Here is a 12,644-nt window from a genome sequence, read left to right as displayed (position 1 = left end):
TATATATTTATATGATGGTCAATATCTGTCTAGCAATTTAGGTCAAACTGTAGTGTATCACAATCCTAATGCTCGAGACTAACATGCAAAAGTCAACTTGATCCAAAATGATTTCCAAAATCTATACATGATTATTATATAACTTAAATATAGTCATTTTATATATTTAAATATTTATTAAATTTTATTAAAGTAAATAATATAAATCATTTGTTAATAAATAAAAATTATATTAAAGTTTATATATTATAAAAATATACTTTTATGTCTTAAGTAATAAAATTTATAAAATTCACTTAATATCATAAAATTATAGTGGTATGTATTATTAATGTAATTATATTACGTGTGGTCAAAATATCTTTGTATCACATATCTATTTGATAAAATAATATTGATATTAATAATAATAAGTAAAAGTAGTATTATTTTGTAATAATAATAAGTATTATTATAATAATAACAATGTTTATATTTACTAATTATTATAATAAAATTGATAATTCTAATCATGATAATATTAGTAATAACAATACTTTTTAATATTAACTATATTAATAATAAGATAATAACTCTACTTTATCATAATAATACTAAAATGATAATAGTAATGATATTTCATGATATTTTAGTAAAAAATGATAGTTTTAATATAAATGATATTTTTAGAAATAATAATAATGATAAAAATAATGAAATCGATATTTTTTCTCTTAAATCAATATCTTACAATATTTTAATTTCATCATGATACCCATACTCATTATTTCCTGATCGATTTGTTCAATAGCTTTTAGTTCTCTTTTATATCGCATTCATAATAATGATAATAATAGTAATCATAATAATTAGGTGTTACTAATATTAGTTTTAATTATAATAATATTAGTGATAATAATTATTATGATGATAATACTAATAACTATTTTAATGATGATAATAATAATAATACTAATTATAACTTTAACAATAATAACGATAGTAATAATAATAAAATAATAATTTTTAATGATAATACTTTTTATTGATAATGATAATAATAATAATAATAATAATAGTAATAATAATAATTAGATAAAAACTAGAACGACGATAATAACGACGATAATAATAATCATTTTTTTTTAATAATAATACAAACTTCAATTCACTATAACTTCTAATCCGTTCATCGAAACCGTTCGATATCTAAATGAAAAGTTCTTAATTTTTCGCTAGCTTTCCAACGACATGCATATCTTATACCTTATCTCAACCGCATATGTAACTAATTCAGGATTTAACATAACCTATCTAATGACAATATCAAAAGTACAAGCATGCATAATCCTATATACTCGAGCACTAGTCAGGGATACACTATTAATATATAAAAGTTAATTTATGAGTACTCACGTATCAATATTGAGATTCAATATTGCAGGAAAGGTACGTAAACGCGACGGAGATGATAAACACTAGGTTGACCTTTGACTCATGATCATAACCCCCAAGCAATACCCATAACCTCCATAGCTATAACCCATAATTTCCTTAGCTCTATCCCGCTCGAAAAACCCGTTTTGAAATAACTCGCTCATGACATCGTCGTAGTATTTTATGTATAATAATACTAATACTAATAATAATACTAATAATAATAATAAATATAATTATAGAGAGAGTGTGAGAGATAGGTAGTTAGAAAACAATTATGATCGATCATATATATATATAGGTATATAAATAATATAATATAATATTAAAATAAATAAAAAACATGTTAAATAGTGAGCCGCCACAAAAATATATCGACACAACATTACGCGTTTCGCGTAGATAGGTACGCGATCCGCATATGGTGTCTTCATGAAAGTTGTAGATTTTTGAGTTACGGACGTCTGGACACCGGAATCACCCTTTTTCGAGTCAGTATGATTTAGTTATGATTTTTCTCGTGAAAGTGCGCATGCTTAGTGATTTCCATCATTTTAACTTGCGATCTTGAGATGAAATGTTATAGTCTTTTGGTGCCCATTAGAAATCTTTATTTTATCTTTATTTTTATTTTCATATCATTGAAAATCCATAAAAATATTTTATAATCAAATTCTATTATATCGAAAGAATAAAAATATTTTCGTACGTTTGAAACTAAATCAAATAATACTATAAGGTTTAGTTTTTCCAAAACTACTTATATTCAATATCATTTTATTAAAAGGTTTAAATAATAGAAATTGTTATATCATAAAACATTTTCACTTCATAAAGTAAAATTATATAATATATAAGTCATAATGGATTTCTAGTTTTTACTTACAGTTTATTCGTAAATCGCAGGGTTAAATCCAATGGACAATTAAACGTATGAAATCGTTTTAAATCAATATATCCATTTGCTTACCTTGTCGACATCCATTTACATTTCATGTTCTTACTATTAATTTTATAAAAGTTAAATAATTAACTTATCAAGAGTCACGAGAAAGTTATTGTAAAGCATGCATTGAAAATTAAACAGGAATCTCTACTAACTTTTGTCCAGTTACCGTTAATTGACACTTTTGTTCTTACTTGTAAATCACTTTACCAATCATTTCGAATACCATTAAAAAGGAAAGGTTTTCTAAATCAAAGTGGACCTTTCAACAGAGACTCATAATCATACAATGTATCTGATAAATAAATCATTTGATATTATCTTTTAATTCCGTTAAAAATATCTTGAAATAATTACGTTCATGTAAAGTATTATTCATCTAATACCTTGTTAACGTTCTCAATTCATATAATAGATTTCGTAACTTATTTTCATATTAATCAAACCGTTTAATGTTTCATTAATATTTCTCAATTTAATAATCACACATATGTATATATTCATACATATCTATTTACACATAATTTTTCGTGAATTGTCGAGAGCAGTCGAAAGGTAAATGAATACATGAACATAGTTAAAAGTTTTTGAGATTTCAACATTACAGCCTTTGCTTATCGTGTCGAAAATATTAAATCATATGAAGATAAAGTTTAAATTTGGTCGGAAATTTCCGGGTTGTCACACGTGTAACGCTACGCGATAAATAATCACTGTAAGCTATGTTCTTCCTTTTTAAATTAATGTCTCATAACTAAGTTATTATTATGCTTATTTGAGCTGAAGTAATCGTGATGTTGTGATAAATATTAAGACGGTGTTATTGGATTTTGTACCATAATTCGGGTTTGGACAAAAGACCGACACTTGTGGACATTGGACTATGAAATATTAATAGATGGGGGGTATTGTCTAATCGAATGACAACTCATTGGAATCTGTCGAACCTATCTTCAAATTAGTTAATCTAATAATTATTATATGATTATGCATGTCCTATTTAGTGACGTTTATACGACATCTTTTACGATCATTTAATTAATTATTCGGGTTGGGTAATTGATTATTCAAACTGATCAAGTGGGTAAATTAATGTTCATATCTTATTAAAACAGGGGAGGATTACATACAAGGGTAATTGGTGTAATTGTTAACAAAGTATTAAAACCTTGGATTATACGCAGTCGATAACCTGGTGTAATCATTAAACAAAGTATTAAAACCTTGTTACAGTTCGAATCTCTAATTAGTTGGAATATTTGACTTCGGGAATAAGGTTAATTTGACGAGCATTTTATAATTATGACCGATGGACTATTATGGACAAAAACCATATTGGTATCATATAAATCCAGGACAAAGGATAATTAACCCAGATAAATAAGTTAAAATCAAAACGTCAAACATCATGATTACGGATGTTTAAATAAGCATTATATTTTTATTTCATATTTCATCGTACCTTTATTTACTGAAAGGACCCGTTCATATACATTATAAACGATTCACAATAGTTTATTACATCGCGAGATATTTGACCTCTATATGATACGTTTTACAAACATTGCATTTGTTTTTAAAAGACAAACTTTCTTTACATCTAAAATTGACGGCATGCATACCATTTCATATTACATCCAACTATAATTGACTTAATATTAATCTTGATGAACTCAACGACTCGAATGCAACGTCTTTCAAAGTATGTCATGAATGACTTCAAGTAATATCCTTAAAATGAGCTAATGCACAGCAGAAGATTTCTTTAATACCTGAGAATAAACATGCTTTAAAGTGTCAACCAAAAGGTTGGTGAGTTCATTAGTTTATCATAATCAATCATTTTCGTAATAGTAATAGACCACAAGATTTCTGTTTATAAATATATGTACACTCGCAAGTGTATAAAAGTATTCTATAAGTTGTAGGCACCCGGTAACAAGCCTTAACGTTCATGTTTTACCCTCTGAAGTACACCAGATCAGGTGTGTTTAAAATAACCACGAAGTACTAAAGCATCCCATAGTCAGGATGAGGTTTGTCAGGCCCAATAGATCTATCTTTAGGATTCGCGCCTACCGTACATAGACAAGTAGTTTAATGTTACCAAGCTAAGGGTATATTTCTGGTTTAAACCCATGTAGAATTAGTTTTAGTACTTGTGCCTATTTCGTAAAACATTTATAAAAACAGCGCATGTATTCTCAGTCCCAAAAATATATATAAAAGGGAGCAAATGAAACTCACAATACTGTATTTCGTAGCAATTATGTATATGACGGCACTGAACAAGTGCAGTGTTTGTCTCGGATTCACGAACCTATATTAAGTATATATATTTATATGTTGGTCAATATCTGTCTAACAATTTTGGTCAAGTCGTAGTGTATCACAATCCTAATGCTCGAGACCGACATGCAAAAGTCAACAAAAGTTAACTTGACCCAAAATGACTTCCAAAATCTATACATGTTTATTATATAACTTATATATAGTAGTTTTATATATTTAAATATATTTATCAGATCTTATTATACTAAATAATACAAGTCATTTATTAATAAATAAAAATTTATATTAAAATTCATATATGATAAAAATATACTTTTATATATCTCAAATAATAAAATTTATAAAATTCACTTAATATCATAAAAATATAGTGGTATGTATTATTAATGTAATTACATTACGTGTGGTAAAAATATCTTTGTACGCATATTTATTTGATAAAATAATATTGATAATAATAATAATGATAAAAATAATAAAATGATAGTTTCAATAAAAATATTAATTTTTAGTAATAAAGATAATTTTAGTAATAACATCAACTGATAACAGTTATAATAATCATTTTAATAATAATATTAAAATTAATGATAATTCAGTTGACCATATCTTTTAATCCATTCATCGAAACCACACGATTTTTAAATGAAAAGTTATTAATTTTTTTCTTCAGATTTTCAACGACATGCATATCATATAACTTATCTCAGTAGCATATGTATCAAATTCGTGATTTATCATAAACTATTTAACGACGAAACTAAGCATACAAACATGCCTAATCATATATACTCGAGCACTAGTCAGGGATACACTATTAATATATAAAAGATAAGATGTGAATGCTCAGGTATCAATATTGTGATTCAATATTGCAGGAAAGTACGTAGACGCAACAAAAATGATAAACGTTAGGTTGATCTCACGAGCAATACCCTCGATCAATACCCATAACCTTCATAGCTATAACCCATAATTTCCTTAGCTCTATCCCATTTGAAAACTTATTTTGAAATCGTCTGAATATAACTCCGTCGTAGTATTTTATGTACACTAATAATATCTTGAAATAATACTAAGTAAATATATATATATATATATATATATATATATATATATATATATATATATATATATATATATATATATATATATATATATATATATATATATATATATATATATATATATATATATATATATATATATATATATATATGTAATTCGATTGAGAGAGTTTAGAGAAATATATTTTCAAGTTTCTATGAAATAATGAAACCTATTGAATTCTATTTATAATAGATTTTTGAATTATTAAAGTGAATTATTAAAGTATGAATTATTAAAGTGAATTATTAAAGTATGAATTATTAAAGTGAATTATTAAAGTATGAATTATTAAAGTGAATTATTAAAGTATGAATTATTAAAGTATGAATTATTAAAGTTAAAGTAAAGTAAAAGTAAAGTAAAGGTAAAGTTAAAGTATAGTAAAAGTATAAAACTATGTACGTATAATACGCGAATAAATATATTTAATATTAATTTAAATCGTTATATCATAAAACATTTTAGAAAAGTAGAATTATATATATTCATAATAGGTTTCAAGTTTTTAAATTACAGTCTGTTGGTGAAGCATGGGATAAAGTCCAAAGGTTTAATAAACGTATGAAATCATCTTAATGAAAAATGTCGAGTTACTTAACTTGTCGATATCTAACATCTAAGTTATTTACACTCCACATTCTTACTTATAGATCACTTTACCATTTTTCGAATATTGTCAAAAAGAATAGATTTCTTAAATCACAGTGGACCTCATAATATTGGCCCATAATCATATCATCATGTATCTGATAATTCAATCATTTGATATTATCTCTTAATTCTATCGATAAATATATCGAAACAAATACGTTCATGTAAAGTATCATATATATCAAATACTTTGTTAATGTTTTCAGTTATTATATATTATATATACATATCTATATACACATAATTGTTAGTGAATAGTCAAACACGGTCAAAAGGTAATTGATTACATGAATGTAGTTCCAAACTTTTTGAGATTCAACATTACAAATTCTGCTTATCGTGTCGGAAACATATAAAGGTTAGGTTTAAATTTGGTCGGAAATTTCCGGGTCGTCACATTTACTGTCATTTTAATTAATGCAATTTACTTTATAGCAATTTAAATTCTGTCATTTATATTATCGTCATTTATCTTTACGCTTAAAATATAAAATCTTCAAACCGGTCATTAAACGGTAAAAACCCCCTTTTATAATAATATTACTATATATAATTATATATATTTTATACAAATATAGTTGTTAAAAATATAGTACGTAATCGCTAGCTCTCTGTGGAACTAACCGGACTTACTAAAAACTACACTACTCTACGATTAGGTACAATGCCTATAGTGTTGTAGTAAGGTTTAGGTATATCTCATCTATATAAATAAATAAAACTTGTATCATATTTCACCGTATTTCATATCAAAAATAATACTATTTCGTACGCCACCTCGCACACATCAGCTAGATATGTGATGTGCATAACTAACATCTTAATTCTTCATGTTCAATTCAATTACATGATACATACCAAACTTGTGATGAGGATCAATATGCAAATAGACTGACAAATTATATAAGCTATTAAACACCAAGTAGATTAAATCAAGTTACTAGCTGAAAGTCAATTACTACTAAGTTTTCATGCAATCATTAATTAAACAAATCCAAACGAAGGTTGTTCGATTAAGCCTAACAATTTTAACTTCTATTATATAAGCGTAACTTAAATCAAATAAGTTTATCACTATTAAGTTCTTTAACTTAGTTGCATGCAATTCAATTTAACAAATTTGATGGACTAGATCTAAACAAGTAGCATGAATCGAATAGTAGATTATCATATCAAGGACTAATCAACCCTAAAATCATGTTATTTAATCATTAAGCATGTCAAACAAGTATAGTCAAACAAAACAGATTCGAAAAAATTCAAATATCATTACAGAAACTCAACCATACAGATCTGGAAAAGAACCAGAAATTGCACAGAATAAAGCACGAAGACGGCGGCTTCCTTCACTCTAAGCTGAAGGCTTCATCTGACTCCTAGATGAAGTTTAGTTTTCGTCCACGTAATCACTATGAACGTTTAGTTCATAATAAAAGATGAACAAAAACGAATACAGTAAATAGAATAGATAAAACAATAAAATAAGGATAGAATCATACCTCAAAAAGAAGGTAGATGTAAAAAGACTTAAATCTTGAATCTTGATTACAAAAAGTAAATCTAACCTAAGGGTTTAGAGAAAACCCCTAGAAACGACCTAACAAAATCTGGAAAAACTATCTACTTTTGAACCTATGAAAACTGAGACCCGAGGACTTAATTTATAGAATTCTAGGGCGGTGGCCAAGCCCGCGGCTTCAGTCGGAAGCCGACGGCTTGCCTTGAGTCGGTGACTCCTCGTGCAAGTTATACTTTATCCGCAAGCTAAATATTTGCAACCGTCTTATCCAAGCCGGTGGCTTCATTCCAGACCGGCGGCTTCACTTGATTCGCCAAATCTTTCTGATTTTACCTTGATTTTGTTTCCATTTTTACTTGAACTTGGTCGATAAGTTGAGAAACCGTGTCAACTAGGCCGGTGGCTTCATTGGGAAGCCGGCAGCTTCCTTGCCTTTTTCTTGATCAACAAGTTTTTTCAATTTTACATCGATTCTGGAACATTCTGGTACTTTCAGCTCCAAGCCGGCGGCTTCATCATCACCATGCCGGCGGCTTCATCTAGCCAATTTCAATTTTCTTTATTTTTGATCCTGTTTAATACATAACTTGGACATAATCATTAGAAATATATTTTTCCCATTTTTACCCATTTTAGTGTGTTTTAGCATCAAAATGACTCAAAAATACTAAGATAACTCCTCAAAATATTACCAAAAAACTGTATAATTTAGGAGTTATCAAATTCCCCACACTTAAACCTTTACTTGTCCTCAAGTAAACCTTATAAATTATATCATGGGTATTAAAGCAAAATTGCAAAGTCAAAAGTATGTCTTAATTCGAAGTTAGTATTTATTATTCGCAAGAACTAGTCTGAACCAGACCAAGGATTACAAGTAGTCCTAATGGTTATTAAGTCAAATTTATACAGTTTGGTCATCATTGGACTCTTTTGTTTTCTAACTTTAAGAAGTGTATGGTTCTCATTGGAACTCTTTTCTTTTGTTGGCCTTCATTGGGCTCTTTTTCCTTTTCATTTCTTTTGCTTTCATGCTTAGCTTTTAGCTTTACACTTGGCAAATAAGTTTAAATTGACCCTTATTTGGGACTCTTTTGCTGCCTCAGTGGTCCATGCTTCTTATGCCATATGGTAGTGGCTATAAGTTAGCACTCGTTTCACAATTTTTGGCTTTTAACTTCTTATCTTAAACAAGTAATCTGATCTCGAAATTGAGAGTAGTTCTATTATTATCTTTAAGATTAAGTTAGTAAAAAGACATAAGTTTGACTAAGAATTTATATTTTTGAAAAATTTAAAATTGTACCCATTTTTCAACCTTTTCGGGAAAATTTTGATAGTATTTATTATAATCTTTCAAGTGATTAATCACTTCCCTCCCCACACTTAGATTATGCAATGTCCTCATTGCAATTATAATAAAGAATGAAATAAATAAATAAATAAAGGACATAATTAAAAATAAGGGAAAGAGTGATGTTACTCAATTTGTAGGATCATAGAACGATTTGTGAGCACTTTTGCGGACTTCCTTTGAATTGAATAAGTAACTTGACAAAATATTAAATAACAACAAAAAAAAAAAAATAACACGAACAAAATATTTTATTAATAACTCCTTCATCAATTAATCATTTAAACACTTAAGAGCTATATTGCTCTTACAATCATATTTAAAGCAATTAAACAATAAAAACACTTAGACATAATATAGTCCTAATAAACATATATAAAGGGATAGGTAGTTTTGATTATAGAGTTGTTTGCGCGTCTCTTTTCTTCTTACGGAATTACTCCTTAGGATTATTCTCTTCACACTTACTTCTTTCATACTCATTTAACTTCCTTTTTAAACTTGATTTTGCAGTTATAGGTAGGGTTTCACTATGGTTTCCTTGATGAATAATAATAGTATTACTGACATAATTGATGATGGCTTTGGATATGGACAGAAATGGTGTTCTAGAAAGAATAGGTGTGATTTTATTTTCCACCATGTCCATAACAAGGAAATGAATAAGAAATTTAGTTGACCCTATTTTAACCTTAACATTTTTCACAATACCCCTCGGACGACTTGAACTTTGGTTACCATAGCAGACAATCCCATCAATAGGTTCTAACATGTTTAACTTCAATTGCTCAAACATACTAAAAGGCATAATATTCACACTAGACCCACTGTCAGCTAACGCACGAACAGATGTGGAACCATTAATTTCACAAGGGATATGAAATTCTCCAGAATTAGCACGAATTATCGGGAAGTCGGAAATCAAAATTTCTATTGACTTTAATGGTGCTTCACTAACAAATTTCTTTTCCTCAACCAATTTATCATCTTGACTTTCATTACGGGGAGGAATGTATACCCAACGATTATTTCCTTTCAATGATTCAACAAACTTTGTAACTTCTTCGGTTTCATCATTATACTTTTCTATCTTGCGAGTTGTTTCTTCAAATACTTTGTCCACATATTCATCTAAATCAGTGTCCTCTTCCTTAATGGATTTGAACTTAGTAGTATCATATTCTTCATCCTAATCAGGATATCCACCATTCATTTCTTCTATCTCTTTAGACAATTCTTCCTCAGTTAACTCATATTCCCATATTATATCAGCCCCCCTAGAGGCTACATATTCACGGATTGCTTTTCTTCCAAGATGCTCGTTTTCAGATATTCCCTTAACAGTTTCCCAAAACCTATTATATTCGGGATCATTCACTCTAGGTACCTTATCAAAATCATATTCAGAATCATCAGAACCATCACTGTCATCACTATCATCTATATTAATAAAAGTAACCGCATTTACCTTTTCAAAACGAACTTCCTTAGAAACTTTAGATTCAATAGGAACTTTACCCTCGACAAGTTTGAATAACTTAGTAACATTGCACTCTAAGTTTTGAATGGACGCTTGATGATTATTTTGTACTTGGGAAAGTTGAGCTTTTATGTTATCGTTAGCTTCATTTTGATTTTTGATAAAAGTGAGGATGCTTTCTTCAAGATTAGACTTCTTATCATTAGAAGAATTTAGAATGAAAGGTGCTCTAATAGGAAAGATACCAGGTGGGTTTTTATTATTAGTAGGATAAGGTGCATTATAATTATTACGGTAGTTTGGGTTTCCTTGGAATTGATTCACATATGAAACATTCTCAATTTGCTCCATAGTAAGACTAGCAACACAATCCTTAGTAGCATGAGGACCTTGGCATTTTTCACAACCTACCTTAATCATATGCATCTCCTTAGTAAGCTTTTCAATTTGCCTTCCTAAATTACCCAATTGCACATTCATAGCCTTAACCATATCTTCAGAGTCATAACTAACAGATTTTACCGAACGAGAAATATCTAAGTCTTGGTGCCATTCATGGAAATGAGCAGCCAACTTATTAATCAAGGTTTCAGCTTCTTCGATAGTTTTACTCATAATGTTCCCTCCAGCAGATGTATCAATCTCTCTTCTCGTAGCAATATCACAACCCTTATAGAAAGTAGTTACCTTTTTAAATTTATCCAAACCATGTTGTGGACAACCTCTAAGCATTTGACCAAATTGAACCCAAGCAGAATAAAGAGACTCATTAGTTTTCTAACGAAAATTAGCAATTTCAGTTTGAAGGGTGATAGTTTTAGACGCATGAAAGAATCGAGTGAGAAACTTCTCAACCATCGTATCCCAGCTAGTAATATCTCCTTCAGGTAACGAGTTCAACCATTCCCTAGCTTCATCTTTTGGCGACCATGGGAAGAGACGAAGATAAATAGTATTACTTTTCACATTATTAATGTTAAACAGATTACAAATATCTTTAAAATTCCGAATGTGTGCATTAGCATCTTCCTTCTCCGTACCCCTAAATTGATTATCTTTAAGCAAATGAAAAATAGGACCGTTAATATCAAAATTTTCTTTTATTTCGGGCTGAGTAATAGCATGACCTAATCCTCCCCAACTAGCTTTCATTAACGTTTCCATTGAATCAGTCATTTTAATTTCTAAACGAAAAAGAGATCCCAAATTAGAATCAGGACTAGACGGGGGCCTAGATAATGAATCATCATTAGAAGTAGTTCCCTCTTGAAAATCTATTTTCTTAACAATTTTCGAATCCTTAGAAAGTTTAAATAATATATCAGGATTTGACAACGTTCTTTGTAAGACTGGTTTCGTGGACCGAGTAATCATGTGATCTAAAATCATGAAAAGAGTATTTTAGGAGAAAATCTTTTAAGCCTTAAAGGATATATATTTAAGTTTTATGTTTATATTAATATTTAAGAAATATGTTAGTATATTATTGAATTTTAAATAAATAAATATAATAAATATTAATAACATAATTAATAATATAAATATTAAATAACAACTTTTATCGCATAACAACAAATAATCAAACATACACGGCCTATTGAATCTTTCAATACTTAAGTGACCTATCAACGTCTAGGTTCGAGCATGAGCCTTTAAATCAGAACCCCAACAACCCTCCCTAAAAGAAAGACAATCAACACCCGTTTTCAAGAAATATCAACAACCAAAGTATATCTAACTTCCGTATTTACCGCGCTACACTTCCCCGGCAGCGGCGCCAAAAAGTTGATGTGCAAAAGTGTGCAGTGTTTAATTTGCCTTTCAAACTTTTAAATTTATATAACCTTTATTATTACACTTTTAACACCCTAACGAG

The sequence above is a fragment of the Rutidosis leptorrhynchoides genome, chromosome 7, assembly GCF_046630445.1.
Source record: "Rutidosis leptorrhynchoides isolate AG116_Rl617_1_P2 chromosome 7, CSIRO_AGI_Rlap_v1, whole genome shotgun sequence".
In the NCBI taxonomy this organism is placed as follows: Eukaryota; Viridiplantae; Streptophyta; class Magnoliopsida; order Asterales; family Asteraceae; genus Rutidosis; species Rutidosis leptorrhynchoides.
This window is presented reverse-complemented; position numbering follows the sequence as displayed.